The sequence below is a fragment of the Stigmatopora nigra genome, chromosome 20 (genome assembly GCF_051989575.1).
Source record: "Stigmatopora nigra isolate UIUO_SnigA chromosome 20, RoL_Snig_1.1, whole genome shotgun sequence".
NCBI classification, from domain to species: Eukaryota; Metazoa; Chordata; class Actinopteri; order Syngnathiformes; family Syngnathidae; genus Stigmatopora; species Stigmatopora nigra.
This window is the reverse complement of record NC_135527.1, coordinates 4,043,426-4,059,662: the sequence shown is the minus strand read 5'-3', so window position 1 is coordinate 4,059,662 and position 16,237 is coordinate 4,043,426. Positions and strand designations below refer to the sequence as shown.

The 16,237-nt window shown below is 42.7% G+C and overlaps 1 non-coding gene across 1 annotated transcript; it reads right to left on the bottom strand.

Moving 5' to 3' along the window:
* Positions 1–8,491: 8,491 nt before the first annotated feature.
* On the bottom strand, positions 8,492–8,565 carry trnai-aau (transfer RNA isoleucine (anticodon AAU)). The gene has a single exon. It is a non-coding gene; the product is annotated as a tRNA-Ile (tRNA).
* Between the last annotated feature and the right edge of the window lie 7,672 nt (positions 8,566–16,237).

Genomic DNA, 16,237 nt, shown 5'->3' with positions numbered 1-16,237 from the left:
TCTAGTCGATCTTGCTCTAAGGCCTTTTCTCTTTCTAGTCGATCTTGCTCCAAGGCTTTTTCTCTTTCTAGTCGATCTTGCTCCAAGGCTTTTTCTTTCTCTTGCCTCTTAAATTCCAAAACTCTTTCTTTCTCAAGCCGTTCTTGCTCAAGACGTGCTTTCTCTAAACGTGCAAACTCCAAAGCTTTTTCTCTCTTGCCTCTTAGATTCCAAAACTCTTTCTTTCTCAAGCCGTTCTTGCTCAAGACGTGCTTTCTCTAGACGTGCAAACTCCAAAGCTTTTTCTCTCGCAAGCCATTCTTGCTCCACACGTGCTTTCTCTACACGCTCTAACTCCAAAGCTTTTTCTTTTGCAAGCCATTCTTGAGCTACACGTGCTTTCTCTACACGCTCAAGCTCCAAAGCTTTTTCTCTCTCTTGCCTCTTAGATTCCAAAACTCTTTCTTTCTCAAGCCGTTCTTGCTCAAGACGTGCTTTCTCTAAACGTGCAAACTCCAAAGCTTTTTCTCTCGCAAGCCATTCTTGCTCCACACGTGCTTTCTCTACACGCTCTAACTCCAAAGCTTTTTCTTTTGCAAGCCATTCTTGAGCTACACGTGCTTTCTCTACACGCTCAAGCTCCAAAGCTTTTTTTTTCTCAAGCCATTCTTGAGCTACACGTGCTTTCTCTACACGCTCAAGCTCCAAAGCTTTTTCTTTTGCAAGCCATTCTTGAGCTACACGTGCTTTCTCTACACGCTCAAGCTCCAAAGCTTTTTTTTTCTCAAGCCATTCTTGAGCTACACGTGCTTTCTCTACACGCTCAAGCTCCAAAGCTTTTTCTTTCTCATGGCCAAACTCAGCCACGGCCTGTCCAGGCTTTAATTTGTGATTTCTGAACTTTTGGCGGTACGTCTCAGGCACCAGTTCATAAACGCGCAACACTGCTCTAGCTACCTTATCATATACCAACCTGTCTTCTATCGACAGTGTACTTAAAGCTTCAAGGCCTTTCCCTGACAGTTTCCTTTGTAAGACTAGAGCCCAGCCCTCTTCTGGCCATTTATTGGACAGTGCTATCCGTTCAAACGCACCAAACCACGCCTCGACGTTCGTCTCACTGAAAGGCTGTACAAGCGGAAGGCTTTCACTAACTTTAAACCCCTTACTTTCTACCATATTAGAACTCTTTGAGAGTTCAATCTCCCGCCTTTTTAGTTCAATCTCAAACTCCATTTTCTTGAGGGCCAGCTGATGGGCATATTGCAAATCAAACTCCATTTTCTTGAGGGCCAGCTGATGAGCATACTCCCTTTCCCTAGCCTCATATTGCATACGTAATATCTTTAGAGCAATGGGGGCATTTTCCCCAATAGATACAGCACCATATTCCTCTGGTTTTCCTTTTAAACAAGCCCTTGGATTTATAACTAGAGCCTTTACATTCAAGGTGACACCATCCCTGCCTACCTCATCTTTCTCCATCCTGCCTTCACCGGCCTACTGCACATGCAGTCCGTACCACCAATGACCAAACTGCTGCTGTGATAACAGATCTTAATGATCTCCCGGACGAGCCCCCACTTGTTACGACTCCCCCTGGGGTATGATATACCAGAGAGTCGCAACTATCACAGCAGACAGGTTCGGTCAAAGATGAGCTCGGACACACACTGCAAGTAGCCTTCAGTTATTTTTATTTACAATAAAGTCAACAAAACAGACTACGGGATAACATAGGGGAAGCACGAGATATTAAAGTGGCACCCTCAAATAAACACGGTAAAACCCCCTCCCAGACAGGTGTCCAAATGAACACCCACAAAAATACAGGAAATCAGACCGAAGGATGCCACCGTTAAACTGATGTAATATAATCTAGACAGGGGAATAACTGTGTCTAAATGCACAAACTATATGTATACCCAAGGGTGTCTAAACTTATCTCAAGTCCCCCTATGCAACCCAAAATCATTAACAACACATACAAAATATAACATGGAGTAACGTACTCACAAGCCTGCAACTCAGCAAGGCAAGGGCCAGGGCAAGAAGGGGGTGAACTGACTACTGAAAAGGCTTTAAATAAGGTCAGGAGGGATGATTGGGGAATTAATTACAGCTGTGTTTGGCCTGGGCAGGGCTCTGTCACAGGGGTGGAGCCAGAGCTGGAGATAAAACACCTCCTACTGGTGTGTGTCCAGGCTGCCAGCCGTAACAATATATATATATATATATATATATATATATATATATATATATATATATATATATATATATATATATATATACATATATACATATATATATATATATATATATATATATATATATATATATATATATATATATATATATATATATATATATATATATATATATATATATATATATATATATATATATATATATATATATATATATATATATATATATAATTCAATTGGCTGTCTCACAACTACCACTGTCCATGTTTCAAGATTCTTACATACCTGTCCACCTCAAATAAATGCACCCCTTATTAATGACTGCAATTCCCCCTATTAAGCGATTAAATATCATACAAATGCAACATGGCACATATATTCACATACAGGCACAGGGCACAGGTCAAAGTGTAAAATGTAGTACAATTGGACAGCTTTTGGCCCTGGTAGGAAATGCTCTTGCCGCCATCTGGCAGACGAACACGAGTATTACGTCTTCCATATTAACGGCCGCCGAGGGAACTAATTCAGCGGTGCAGGACACATTTTCACATGTTTTTTTTATTAAACATTAATAAATCATATCCTCATTTCTCTCATTACTTTTTTGTTCACATCTTTAATACAAAAGTGGAACGCTACTACCAATATTAAAGGGTTTAGTTAGCAGTTGTGTGAGGACCGTGTAAAAAATTAGAGAATATATATATAAAAATATGTATATATATATATATATATATATATATATATATATATATATATATATATATATATATATATATATATATATATATATATATATATATATATATATATATATATATATATATATATATATATATATATATATATATATATATATATATATATATATATATATATATATATATATATATATATATATATATATATATATATATATATATATATATATATATATATATATATATATATATATATATATATAGCGAGGGGCCTCGCATTGACCACTACTTCCTCAGAGGTAGGACAAATAAGTCGAGTGAAGCCCAGTGGCGGGACACTCACCACAGTTCACAGGGTATCAGAACCCCAGACGAAGCTCAACCAAGCACGGATCCACCAACGGACATGAGCCCAGAGCCCATCCAGCCACAGATGGCAATAGAGAGGAAGATGAACGGACGGAAGCCTCAAATCTTGTGGCCTAAATCCTGCCAGAAAAAGGAGTGGGAAACCACCGACACAGACCTTGTCCATCTTCTTGAAGGCCTGAAAGGGAGCGTGGACAAGAAGCTGGACAAAATTGGAGAGTTCATCTACAACTATGGATCGGAGAGATTTGGGGTGAAGAGTAAGAATCCTAGGACACAGAAGGAACCAGCAGCTCATCTCAAGTCCAGGAGACAAAAAGAGATTGAAAGACTTGTGAAAGAAAGAAGGTCCCTGAGAAAACAGTGGAATAGGGCCACAGAAGTGGAAAGGAAAGGACTTGAGGCACTACAGGGCGACATCAAGCAGCGTCTTGCAACACTGCGAAGAGCAGAATGCTTGAGAAAACAACACAAGAAGAAGGAACGAACGAGGACTGCCTTCTACAGAGATCCCCACAAGTTCGTCAAAGACCTCTTTGTCAAGGAGAAAACTGGGACCCTCAAAGCACCCGTAGGGGAACTAGAGGAGCACCTGAGGAAGACCTACTCCGACAATCAGAGGCATGTGCCAGCCAGCATTCCGGATGACATGCCACCAATCCATCCACCAGAGCACCAGATGGAAACAAGGCCCCCAACATGGAGCGAAGTTGAGAGCACAGTAAAGCGGGCAAGAACTGCCTCAGCCCCTGGACCCAACGGCGTTCCATATCGTTTCTATAAGAACACGCCGGGCGTGCTGAAGTACCTCTGGAGGCTGATGAGAGTGGCATGGGAAAAAGGAATTATACCGAAGGCATGGCGACGAGCGGGAGGGATCCTGATTCCCAAAGAGAAGAATTCCTCAACCATCGATCAGTTCCGACAGATCTGTCTTCTGAATGTGGAAGGAAAGATATTCTTCAGTGTTGTGGCCCAGAGGCTCTCGGCATTCCTGCAGAGGAACAACCTTGTCGACACCTCAGTGCAGAAGGCAGGGATAAGTGGATTCTCAGGATGTCTGGAACACACAAGTGTCATCTGGCACCAGGTGCAGACGGCCAAGAAGGAGAAGAAGGACCTGCATGTGGTATTCTTGGACCTTGCCAATGCATTCGGCTCAGTGCCTCATGAGGTTTTGTGGACAGCGTTCAACTTCTTCCAAGTCCCCGAGTGCATCACAGGTCTGGTCAGAGCCTATTTCCAAGACCTCCAGTTCTGCGTTGCAACACAGACTAGTACAACTGCCTGGCAGCATCTCGAGATTGGCATAATGGCGGGCTGCACCATATCCCCACTGGCGTTTACCATGGCAATGGAGCTTATTATCCGAGCATCCCGATGGGTGGTTGGAGGGGAACGGTTGAAGAGCGGACTGCGTCTTCCTCCAATCAGAGCGTACATGGATGACATGACGACAATAACAACAACAAGCGCATGCACCAAACGCCTGCTGGATAAACTCCAGGGAAACATCAAATGGGCACGAATGGAGATAAAACCCAGCAAATCCCGCAGTATCTCCATTGTCAAAGGCAAGCTCACCAATGAGAGGTTCCATGTCAACAACGAGCCAATACCAACCATTCTGGAGAAGCCTGTCAAAAGTCTTGGCCGCTGGTACAGCGCAGAGCTCAAAGATTCGAAGCAGTTGGAGCAACTCAAGCAAGATACCATCAATGGCCTCAAGCAGATCAACAGCACAGCTCTGCCTGGAAAGCTGAAACTGTGGTGCTTTCAGTTCGGGCTGCTGCCTCGTCTCATGTGGCCAATTTCCATCTATGAGGTCACTATATCCCACGCCAATCGGCTGGAGAGACTGGTGAATTCGCAGGTGAGGAAGTGGCTTGGACTGCCGAGATGCCGGAGCAGCATTGGCTTGTTTGGCAATGGAGTTCTCTCCCTACCAATCTCAGGCCTGACGGAGGAGTACAAATGTGCCAAGTCAAGACTGGAGATGACTCTCAATGAATCCCGGGATCCATTCGTCAGAGGTGCCGCTCCAACCCTAGCAACGGGGAGGAAATGGAGGCCATCTGCAGCAGTTGCGGGGGCAAAGACCGCCCTCCGACACCGGGATATAGTGGGTCATGTCCAACATGGCAGAGGTGGCCTTGGGTTGGAGACAGCAACACCCACCTGGCAAAGGGCTGCCCCAGCTGAACGGCGGCACATGGTGGTGGAGGAAGTGCGCCACCAGGAGGAAGCAGCCAGATGTGCCACAGCGGTCTCCCAGGCTCAGCAAGGCCGCTGGATGAAGTGGGAAGGTGTGGAGAGGAGGAAAATCACGTGGGGCGATCTGTGGAGCATGGAGGCCAATAGGCTAAGCTTCATCATTGGAGCCACATATGATGTCCTGCCCTCTCCAACCAATCTACATGTCTGGTATGGAGAGGACCCAGCCTGCCTCCAGTGTGCAGCCCCGGCAACCCTCAAACACATCTTGGTGGGTTGCAAAACCAGCCTAACGCAGGGAAGATACTCCTGGCGCCACAACCAGGTGTTGAAGTGCCTGGCTGCTGAACTCGAGAGCAGGAGGGTAACCACCAATGCCTTGCCTCTCCAGACTACAGTCCCACAGAAAACAACTTTTGTTCGGGAAGGGGAGAAGAGAGGAACCAAGACATCTCCTCCGGATCCAGGCCCACTGAACGCTGCCCGGGACTGGGAAATGCGGGTGGACCTCACCCAGAGACTCACCTTCCCACCAGAAATTGCAACAACCAACCTGCGCCCCGATCTGGTCCTCTGGTCCAAATCCTGCCGGCGTGTCTTCATTGTTGAGCTCACCGTCCCATGGGAAGAGGCCATCGATGAAGCATTTGAGCGGAAGAGGCTGCGATATACCAACTTAGCAGCTGAAGCAGAGGGGCGGGGCTGGAGCGTAAAGGTGTGGCCGGTGGAGGTGGGCTGTCGAGGCTTTGTTGCCAAGTCCACCACAAGGCTCCTGAAGGAAGTAGGGATTAGGGGGCAGGCCCAACGGAAGGCAATTAAAGAACTTGCCACTGCAGCGGAACGGAGCAGTCACTGGCTGTGGCTGAAACGTAAGGATGCAACATGGGCTGCCAATTGATCGCGTGGTTCCACCTTGCGCCACACACCCGGGGCTGATCATCCTGTGGTGGGCCAACCTCTGCAGAGGGTGTCTTGTTATAAGTGGCCGAAACACCCAATGACGTGTGGGGCAAACAACTGATGATGTGGCGTGCAGGTGGCACCACGTGATCCTAGCCAAATCCCACCCCATGTAAGACCATATCTCCAATCTCTGTCAATTGATGTGCTGAATATTAGGGATATTTAACACCTAGTCCTATAAAGAAGTCTTATATAGTTATATATATATATATATATATATATATATATATATATATATATATATATATATATATATATATATATATATATATATATATATATATATATATATATATATATATATATATATATATATATATATATATATATATATATATATATATATATATATATATATATATATATATATATATATATATATATATATATATATATATATATATATATATATATATATATATATATATATATATATTTATATATATATATATATATACACCTCTTTTTACAAAATTTTCAAGTTACGAAAAAAGTTCTGGAGCCAATTAATTTTGTTAGAAGTATGACTGAATATCATTTATCTTTGTGTCTTTGCAAGTTTCAGAAATCAGCACCCCCAATTCGAAGGGGAGGAGCCCGAGTTTTCTCCAGACCAAAAGAGAGAAGAGCAACTTGAAATAAAAATGGAGGAAGAAGATGTCACCTGCTCAACTGGTGAGGAGTCTTTTAAGATAGAAGAGGATCTGGGTAGGGCTAGTGGAGGGGCAGAGTCTGCAAACACCTCTGCATGGCCCCATATTGAAGAGCAAAAGAGAGAAAATCAATCTCCAATCAAAAAGAGGAAGATGTCACCTGGTCATCTGGTGAGCTTTTCAAGAGTGAAGATGATCTCGTAATGGATTTGATTGCAGATTTACTGTCAAAGCCATTTTCAAGTCGGGCTTTTCAAGAAAAGCTGGACCTTATTAAGAATGGTCAGACAACTCCAAAGCTTGCTAGCTTTGGCGTTGACCGCCCTTTCTTAATGTCCATTTTTTTCTGGAAAAATATGTGTGGAAAATAGCTCTGTGAGCAAATCTGCAACCAAATCCATTTGTTTTCCTCCATCTGTCATTGTGGTTGGAGTTTACGACCTGTGGCTGGCACACTTAGGCTTTGGTCTGCCTACCAGCCAATCATAGTTGGTGAAAGCGATGACGTATCCCTCCGCCTATGAAATGGCCTTGGTGTCACCAAATCGAATTCTGGTTGGTTAGAGCAACAGTCTTATCGACGCTTGTATATTGCAGCAGAGCCTGCAGAACTGATTGTGAAGGCCTTGAGGACGATTTCTGATCCTAGCAACAAATAACGGCTGAAATGTGATTGGTTAAAATGCTTCAATATGGTCGCCGTTTTTGTTGGTCTCATACACGTATTGGGAAGGGAAATGTGATACATTTTTCTGGATGGCCATTTAAGATTTAATTATGTCTTTAAGGTTATAGAACTATACTTCCATTTGTAAAAATTATATCCAATTTTGAAAAAAAAGTGTTGTCATCAGCTTATGCACTTTTTGTTTAGCATCTTGAGCAAGTAATTACTCTCTCAAGAAGGGTTCTGTCATTTTTGGTTAGCTTAGCTTTTCGCGTTAAAAAGATATCCATGAATGAGTGAAAAATGTGACCCAGAATCCTCAACTATAAATATTTTGTGATGTGTTGTTGTATTCTAATATTGACAGAACATACGTCAATTGTGTCCCATCTCATGTTTGCGCATGCTAGCAATTAGCATGAAAAGCTAAGGTTCAGAACGTTAGCCAACTAGCGTTAGCAAGGTAGCTCTTTTCTACAGGCTTCCTCATTGGAGGCTAAGCAAAGTTGAAAAACACTGTTCTGGCCGCTTGAGTATGAAGACAAATATAATTTCACAACAATTTGGGACGAACAGAAATGTGGTGGGAACAAACTTAGCTAATATTCCCTCACTGAGATTTCAAGTGGAGCAGAGAAATTACCAGATCACAGAAACTGAGGAAACATCAAGACAAGATATTATGTTATGTTGGGCAAAATACTTTGTGTTAGGCATACAACTACAGAGAGGTCATGGCCCGTGTGGGGGTTGAACCCACGACTTTGGCGTTATTAGCACCACACTCTGACCAACTGAGTTAACAGGCCATGTGCCCACCACCCCAGTATTTGAACAATAACACCAATGCAACACCTCAACTCGCTAAACACTTATGTTACGGCAAAAGAAGTTAGTCTAGGTAATTTTATCTGACTATAGAGAGGTCATGGCCCATATGGAGGTCAAACCCACGACCTTGGCATTATTAGCACCTCACTCTGACCAACTGAGTTAACCAGCCATGTGCAAAGTGACCATGAATTTTGTGTGACCGCAATTGCAAATGTCAGCGAGCTAAACTGTTATGTTACGGCAAAATAAATAATTTTAGGCAATCTTAACTTACTCTAGAACAAGGGTGTCCAACCGCACAAAATGATGCAGCCGCCCAGATTTGTTCCCCGGGCTGCCTCTTTGACACCTGTGTTCTTGAGAGGCTGTGCCCATTGGGCGGTCGAACCCACGATTTTGGCATTTTCAGCACCACGCTCTGCCTAAATGAGATGAACAGCAATGTGATGGCATTGGCCCGGGTGCGACTGTCGGGCCAGTCGGCACGGAGATGCGTGGACGGACGGGTGAGGTCGAGCAGAGAGCAGCGAGTGGGAATTGGAGGTCCTTCTAATAGGGGACCGAAACCTTTAGGTCTCCCGGGTTGCACTGGCATCTGCCCCCACCTTTGGAGCAAACTCAGCACCAGGTTGTGATTGGTTGAGAGCTCCGTCCCTCTCTTTACCGAGTATCCAAAACATGCGGGTGTCCTGGTGCCAAATGCACATACGGACACCCTTATGCTTGAACATGGTGTTCGTTTGTCAATCCACTACGAGCGCAGAAATTCAACAATAGAACACCACTCGGGTTTCGATCAGGGGGGACGTTCTTCCCAATCAATCCCTCCAGTTCTCACATTAACATTGAAGTCCCCGAGCAGAACATGGAGTCCCCCTAAGGAGCACTCTCCAGCAACCCCCCCAAGGACTCCAAAAGGGGTAGATACCCTGAACTGCTGTTTTGTGCATGCACACATACAACAATCAAGTGCCGTTCCCCCACCTGAAAACTGAGGGATGCAACCCTTTTGTCCCGCGGGCAACTCCAGAGCCAAACTATGTCGAGCCGGGATTTCTCAACCTTACGCTCAGGCTCTTCCTAACCGCGTCCGGGCGAGGGAAGATTTCATCCAATAATGTTGCTCATCATAAGATATCCTCTGAGCCATTATTCGTCTAATCCCACACATCAGACCAGTTGGCCATGGGTAACCCTACCAGGGCTACAAGGCTCCGGTCAACATTGGTCCAAGAATCACTGGGCCTGATTAACCCCACGGGAGACAACATCAGTTCCTTTTTTGTAGAGGCAAACTACCCCACTTCCAAGAGTTACCATTGCTGTGAAAAAAATGTTCTTGAAATTGCCTTATAGATTCATACACATACTTGAGAGCATGTTACCAACAAAAAAAATGCAGTATCATTTCAAAAAAACAACTGAACAAGACAGGTAAAAAAAATGTAAACAATCGAAAATTACATCTAAATATGAGAAAAGAAATATTTATCCTTAGTGTTGGACAGTATTCATTAATACTATTATATGTGTTTAAGCATTTTTGTATGAAAGCTTCTTCAATTTGTCTGAGGAGAACTCAAGATTGTAACAAGTCACCAAGTCACCAAGGACTGTTTACGGGACCTTCACCCCAGAATGCAGACCTAGAAGGACATTTAAGAAGATGCTGATGCAGCGGGATCACCGTTTGAACAACCTTTGTGATTATTCGCATATTGTCAATCTCAGTCTGAGCCTATTTGGATTAAGGAGGTGATAAGAATCTAACTTGACTGCAAAGTGGCTTACAAGGAAACCATTTTCAAACTGACTGCCAGCTGAATTAGGTTGGGTTTGCAAAGTCCGATGTGTTGCCGACACTAGAGGTTGAACGAGGGACCTTTTGATCTTAAGTCTAACACTCTCCCAACTGAGCTACTACAGCTGATTTGTAAAATGAACAACCAACTTGAATTGAAAATTGACTCATGGCTTACTATTCCATGGGCTTTACCCAAGACTCATACATTCATGCATACACATCAAAAGTAAATAATCCTTACTAAACATAATCTTCTTTCTCACATGTTAAACACTGTACCTTGTGATACGACCACTTCGCCATACAACATTTTGTCTTATGACAAACATTTCGATCGAATAATTCGCCTGTGGCAGTAGGTCTGTCCACTCTTTTTGTTTTTTGTGTTTTACAGCCCCTCTATCTTTTTTTAAATTACATTTGAATATTTCTTATTTTATCGCTTTTTACTTTACTTTGTACTTCATACTTTTTACTTTAAAGATGAGTGATCAGTATGTTAGTACTTTAGTCCTTTTTTCTGTTAATGTTTCATATGTACTGTTAAAGGATGCAGTTTTTTATATGTATCGTATCTTGTGCTGACCCGGCCTGTCTGTCAAATTTTTTAAGTCAATGTGACAGATGTGCCAGGGGTGTCCATACGGTGACACTTTTTTCCTTAGGTGGCTAATGTGAAATATAAATTGTATTCTTATATTTAATCTTGCGCCCTTTTACACTCTGATGTATTAAAAGTTACTAGAATATAATTTAATTTACACCTATTGGTTAAAATGTGCCCAACACCTTTTGTACTCCACCTCCTTCATTTGTATTAACGCCTCCCATTTTTATGACTTGTCTTATCTCTATTAAAAACACAGTTGAAGCAGCTTTTCAGCGGGAAATAGCTTTGGGGAGCCTGGAGAGTTGTCACACTCTCCGGCCTCTGAAATTGTTGCATCTCCGCCTCTGCAGACGCGGCCTTAACTTTCATTATATCTGCCTCAGTATGTCTTCCAATGTTTGAGTTTATTGAAGTATTGGCCAACAAGCAAGAGGTGCTCTTAAACTGACACTTTTTGTCTTAGATGGCTAATGTCCCATATCACCCACACCATCATATATCATAATTCAATAAAACTAGGGCCCGCCCAGGAGTTGGACCCGGGACCTCTCACACCCGAAGCAAGAATCATACCACTAGACCAAGGAGCCAGATATACTCATTATGTGAAACTTTTTTTCTCAGATGGCTAATGTCCCATATCACCCCATCATATATGACAAATCAACACTTTTTTCTCAGGTGAAGCATGCAACATATCAACCCCCATAATAGATCACAATTCGACAAGATTATGTCTCATCCAGGAGTTGGACCCAGGACCTCTCTCACCCTTAGCAAGAATTATACCACCAGACCAATGAGCCAGAGGTTGTTTTCATTATTTTAAAACCTACAAATGTGTCAGATCCGTTTAGCTTGACCTTTATGGATCATTTTGTTACTCGCTATCTTAACTCATTAACTGCCAGAGCAAGTGATCCTATTTCCCTCCCATTAATGACGACAGGCATCCAATCCAATTTGACCGGAGGGATCGCAGTCAAACTGGATTGGACATCTCTCCCTGTCAATGGCAACTAATGACGCTCAAACCTAGTGGCAATTTAGAATGTCCAATGTGGGAGGAGACCAGAGTACCCGGAAGAAACTCACGCAGGCTTGGGGAGAACATGCTAACTCCATACAGTTGGACCGACCTGGTCTTGAACCCAGGACCTCAGAGCTGTGAGGCTCACCGCACTACCGGGCCGCCCCAAATGTCATTCAAAAAATAAAAAAAAATGCTTTTACCCGATTCCAATACTCTGAAAATGACGCATTGGGTCTGATTTCCGTTAAAATCTGATATGATTTTTGATCGATGGGTATCCTTAAGAAAAATATCCATATCTGTTGGGTTTATTCGATAATTAAATTATTACAGCGCACAAAAAAATCCATTTTATTACACATTGAGAGAATATATGAATAGAAAAAGTGAACCCACCTTCTAGTCTGTGAAGAACAACTTTTGCATGCATTCTTTTGCAAACGATCGAGTGTTCCTTGTGGAAAACCTCCTGCGTCTGCAATTATTTTTTGACCATGTACAATGATTAAAAATGAATTCAGGAGTTCAAAAAGAAAAGCGTGTTTCGGGGTAGAAGCCCCCTACCTCCCCTTTTATGTTATGCTGGTGGTAGTCAGACTCAAATACGAATGAGACCAACTGATATTTTTCAGTCATTTCGTTTTAAAAACTCATACAATCAATACAACCAAGATAATGACGGAATCATTTAATTTATAAATGCCATTCGGGTATAAACTCTGTTTAAATATATAGAGACACGTCAAAGTTTTTGCCAGGTTAACAGTATTGAAATTAAAATATACAAATGATACCAGTATAAGAGAATTATATGCCACTTAGTTATACGTATTGTCCTATTAATATTAACACATTTATTTCATATATATAGGAAAAATACGTGAAGCCAAACAATAAATATTAACAGGGGTTTGAGACTCGTGGACTGCATCATACATCATAGATCAATTTAAAAATACAAAGTTTCAATAAACCTTAGGAATGATAATAACACTTTTTTATTTCCATTAAAAAAGACACAGCATATAGACAAAAAGCAGCGATTCCGACACAATGTGTCTCCCATTATTGATTTTTTGCCCATTTTTTTTCAGATATAGATTGAATATTATACATACATTAAACATCTTATTTTGAACGGAAGGTTTGCGTCGCGGGAAACTGTCTTTCCCATCATGCACCCCTGACCAGAAACGCGAGGGGGAATAAAGATGGCCGAATAGGGAGAGCTTACTCTGCGAATATCTGACTTTTTGCCCGTCTAATTTGTCTTCGAATTCCAGTCACTTAACTGAACTGAAGTATTCACGACGTTTCTAGCCTTAATAACTTTACGGATTCAACATCAGTAATCCATCTTAAAACTGTGCGACTTTATTTAGCTCCGCGAGCTAGCTTCTATAAAAAAAAAAGCCGATATCAAGTGTGCGAAATGGCTGCCGTGAAAACAACAACAACAAAGTTGCAGGAGGAACTTTTTGACGTAAAACAGGACCTTACACGTCAACACCACCCCGTCGATTGCAAATTAATGCAAGCAAAAGTTATTCTTCACAGACTAGAAGGTGGGTTCACGTTTGATGAGCATTTGCTCGGTGTGATTTATATTTGCCGTGTCCAAATGTTATTCTCTTGATGTTGCAATGTATGCGAGACTACATAGGTATGTGTACATTTTCTTATCTCCCAATTCCACTTTAAAAGCCTGCTGTTGAGAATACTACCCGTGGATTACAATATTTTGCAAGTGTGACGACGTTATCTGCGTCTATTGTTCCAATAACTCATGCAACAAAATAAACTCCAGCCCATACCGCCTTACCCCAATTTACAAATTTCTCAAATACACACTTCAATTGAAAAAAAGAAACCTCTGTATTCTTTCATATGGTAAAATAATAATAGTAGTAATAGTAGCAATAGTGGTAATGGTGGTAATGGTGGGATTGGTGGGAATGATGGGAATGATAGTAATGATTGTAATAGTAGTAATAATAATCGGACATATGTTTTGTCATCTGATAGATCAGAAAATACAACTTCAGGAACAGGTTAAGAAATAGTGAGATCAATTTAAATAGGTGTTGTACCCGTGATTTTCCACGGGGTGGTGGTATTTCGCCTTTAAAAGACGGGTGAAATAATCAGACAGGTCCTTTGTTGTATTTTCAAACCAACTTTAGTTATTTAAGCAATTCACACAAAACATAATATACAATAACACTCAAATATATACATAGTAACATATTAACAACCCGTTATAATCCAAAGCAATGTACTTGCTGCATAAACGATTATAACTTATGAGTATTGTAACTTGTTACCCTTTTGTTCCGGCCGTCATATACTGCATACTTATTATGCTATCCTTATAACGGCGGCCGAAAGTAGCCTGCTGTAGACAATGCACCCGAGACTCGCGCATTCACGCACACACATAAAAAAAGTAAACAACCAGCGGCCGAAGGTAGCTCGCTTTAAACAATACCCGAGACTCGCACATTTACGCGCACACATGAAAAAGTAAATAACCAGCGGCCGAAGGTAGCTTGCTGTAAACAATACCCGAGACTCGCACATTTACGCGCACACATAAAAAAAGTTAACAAGCATCACTAAGCATTACGTTCTTTCTCACATGCTACTATTGCCTCTTGCACATCTCACACTCAATCGTTATTCAAAACAAAGCAACATACCTTTAAAAGACGGGTGAAATAATCAGACAGGTCCTTTGTTGTATTTTCAAACCAACTTAGAGAAATGTCTGAATAGCCCGTTATTATACTATCCCAAGGTCTATGCCCATTGGTTAATCATTACGTCATCGCCCCGTGTTTAACGCATGCTAGCGGCATGAGTCCCTTTTTAACTTAACACCTGCACTCATGTATAACATCAACTACTTCACCCTGTCACACTCTCCCCCACAAAAACAAATGTCGTCCCGACATTAATATGCTCCCAAACATTTCCACTTTGGTGAGCCGATGCTCATTACAGTCCAGGCGGCACGGCCACAGTTCAAATATAATCCACAACTCGTACGGTCCACGTTTTACTGGTTGGCACAGTAATCACAGTCCATAACGGTCCATAACAGTCCATAACAGTCCATGACAGTCCATGACAGCATCATGCACGTCGTCCTTGTATGTTCAAGCTTGTTGGAGTCCAAACAAAAAAGGTGGCTGCAGGTAATATGGATGCAGGTGTACTAACCAAGGGGCCACTCCTGGTGCAGGGTAAACAGTTAGCCGCTCCTGCGGTGACTGAAGATGGTCATAGGTCGTACGTCGTGGTGGGTGTCTCTCCCTTCTCGGCCGTTCATCAGTCAGCGCCTCAGGTTCCGTCACGGCGGTTGGCGGGGAAGTCTCTGATAACTGCTCATCACTAGGACCTTCAAGAGGAGGGTTTGCTCCCTCACCAGGCAGGTCCTCCAGCTGATGGTCCTCTTCTACTTGTACTGGTCCGGAAGCAGGGCCCCTCACTTCGTGTGTCTGGTCCACAGGCAGTGGCCTGTGCTCCGGCTCCATCTCTTGGGTACCTCTCTCATTTAGCTGGCGTAGCTCATAGTGGAAGTCATCTTCGTCATCGCTTTCTTCGTCTGACTCCTGATGAGATGCCGGCTGCTGTTTCTTTCTCGGCGTCCTCGTGCCGATTTTCCCTTCTTCTGGTGTTATCTCAACGGGCAAATGGTCACAAGACATTAGTACATTTCTGTGCAGAATTCTGGAACGATCTTTACCTCTTTCTGGCCTAACTTCATAAATTGGTAGGTCAGATCCCATTTGCTTCACCACTGTGTGAACTGTATCTTCCCAGAAGTCACGGAGCTTCCCAGGTCCTCCTCTTGGTGTCAGGTTTTTTATCAGGACGCGTTCTCCTGGTTGTAGCACAGAACTCCTTACTTTAGTGTCATAGTGCTTTTTACCTTTTTCTGCCGCTTTCCGTGCGTTCTCGGTGGCAATGGTGTACGCCTCCTCCATCCCTCGTCTCCATTTCTCCACATAGTCCTGCTGTCCATCTGTATCGGACCTGTTGCACAGTCCAAAGAGCATGTCCACTGGGAGCCTCGGCGATCTCCCGAACAGTAGATAAAATGGTGAATAACCTGTCACATCACAACGGGTACAGTTGTAAGCATGCACAAGTTTGTTCAAAGACTCCTTCCAATTCGATTTCTGTGTCTCAGTCAGT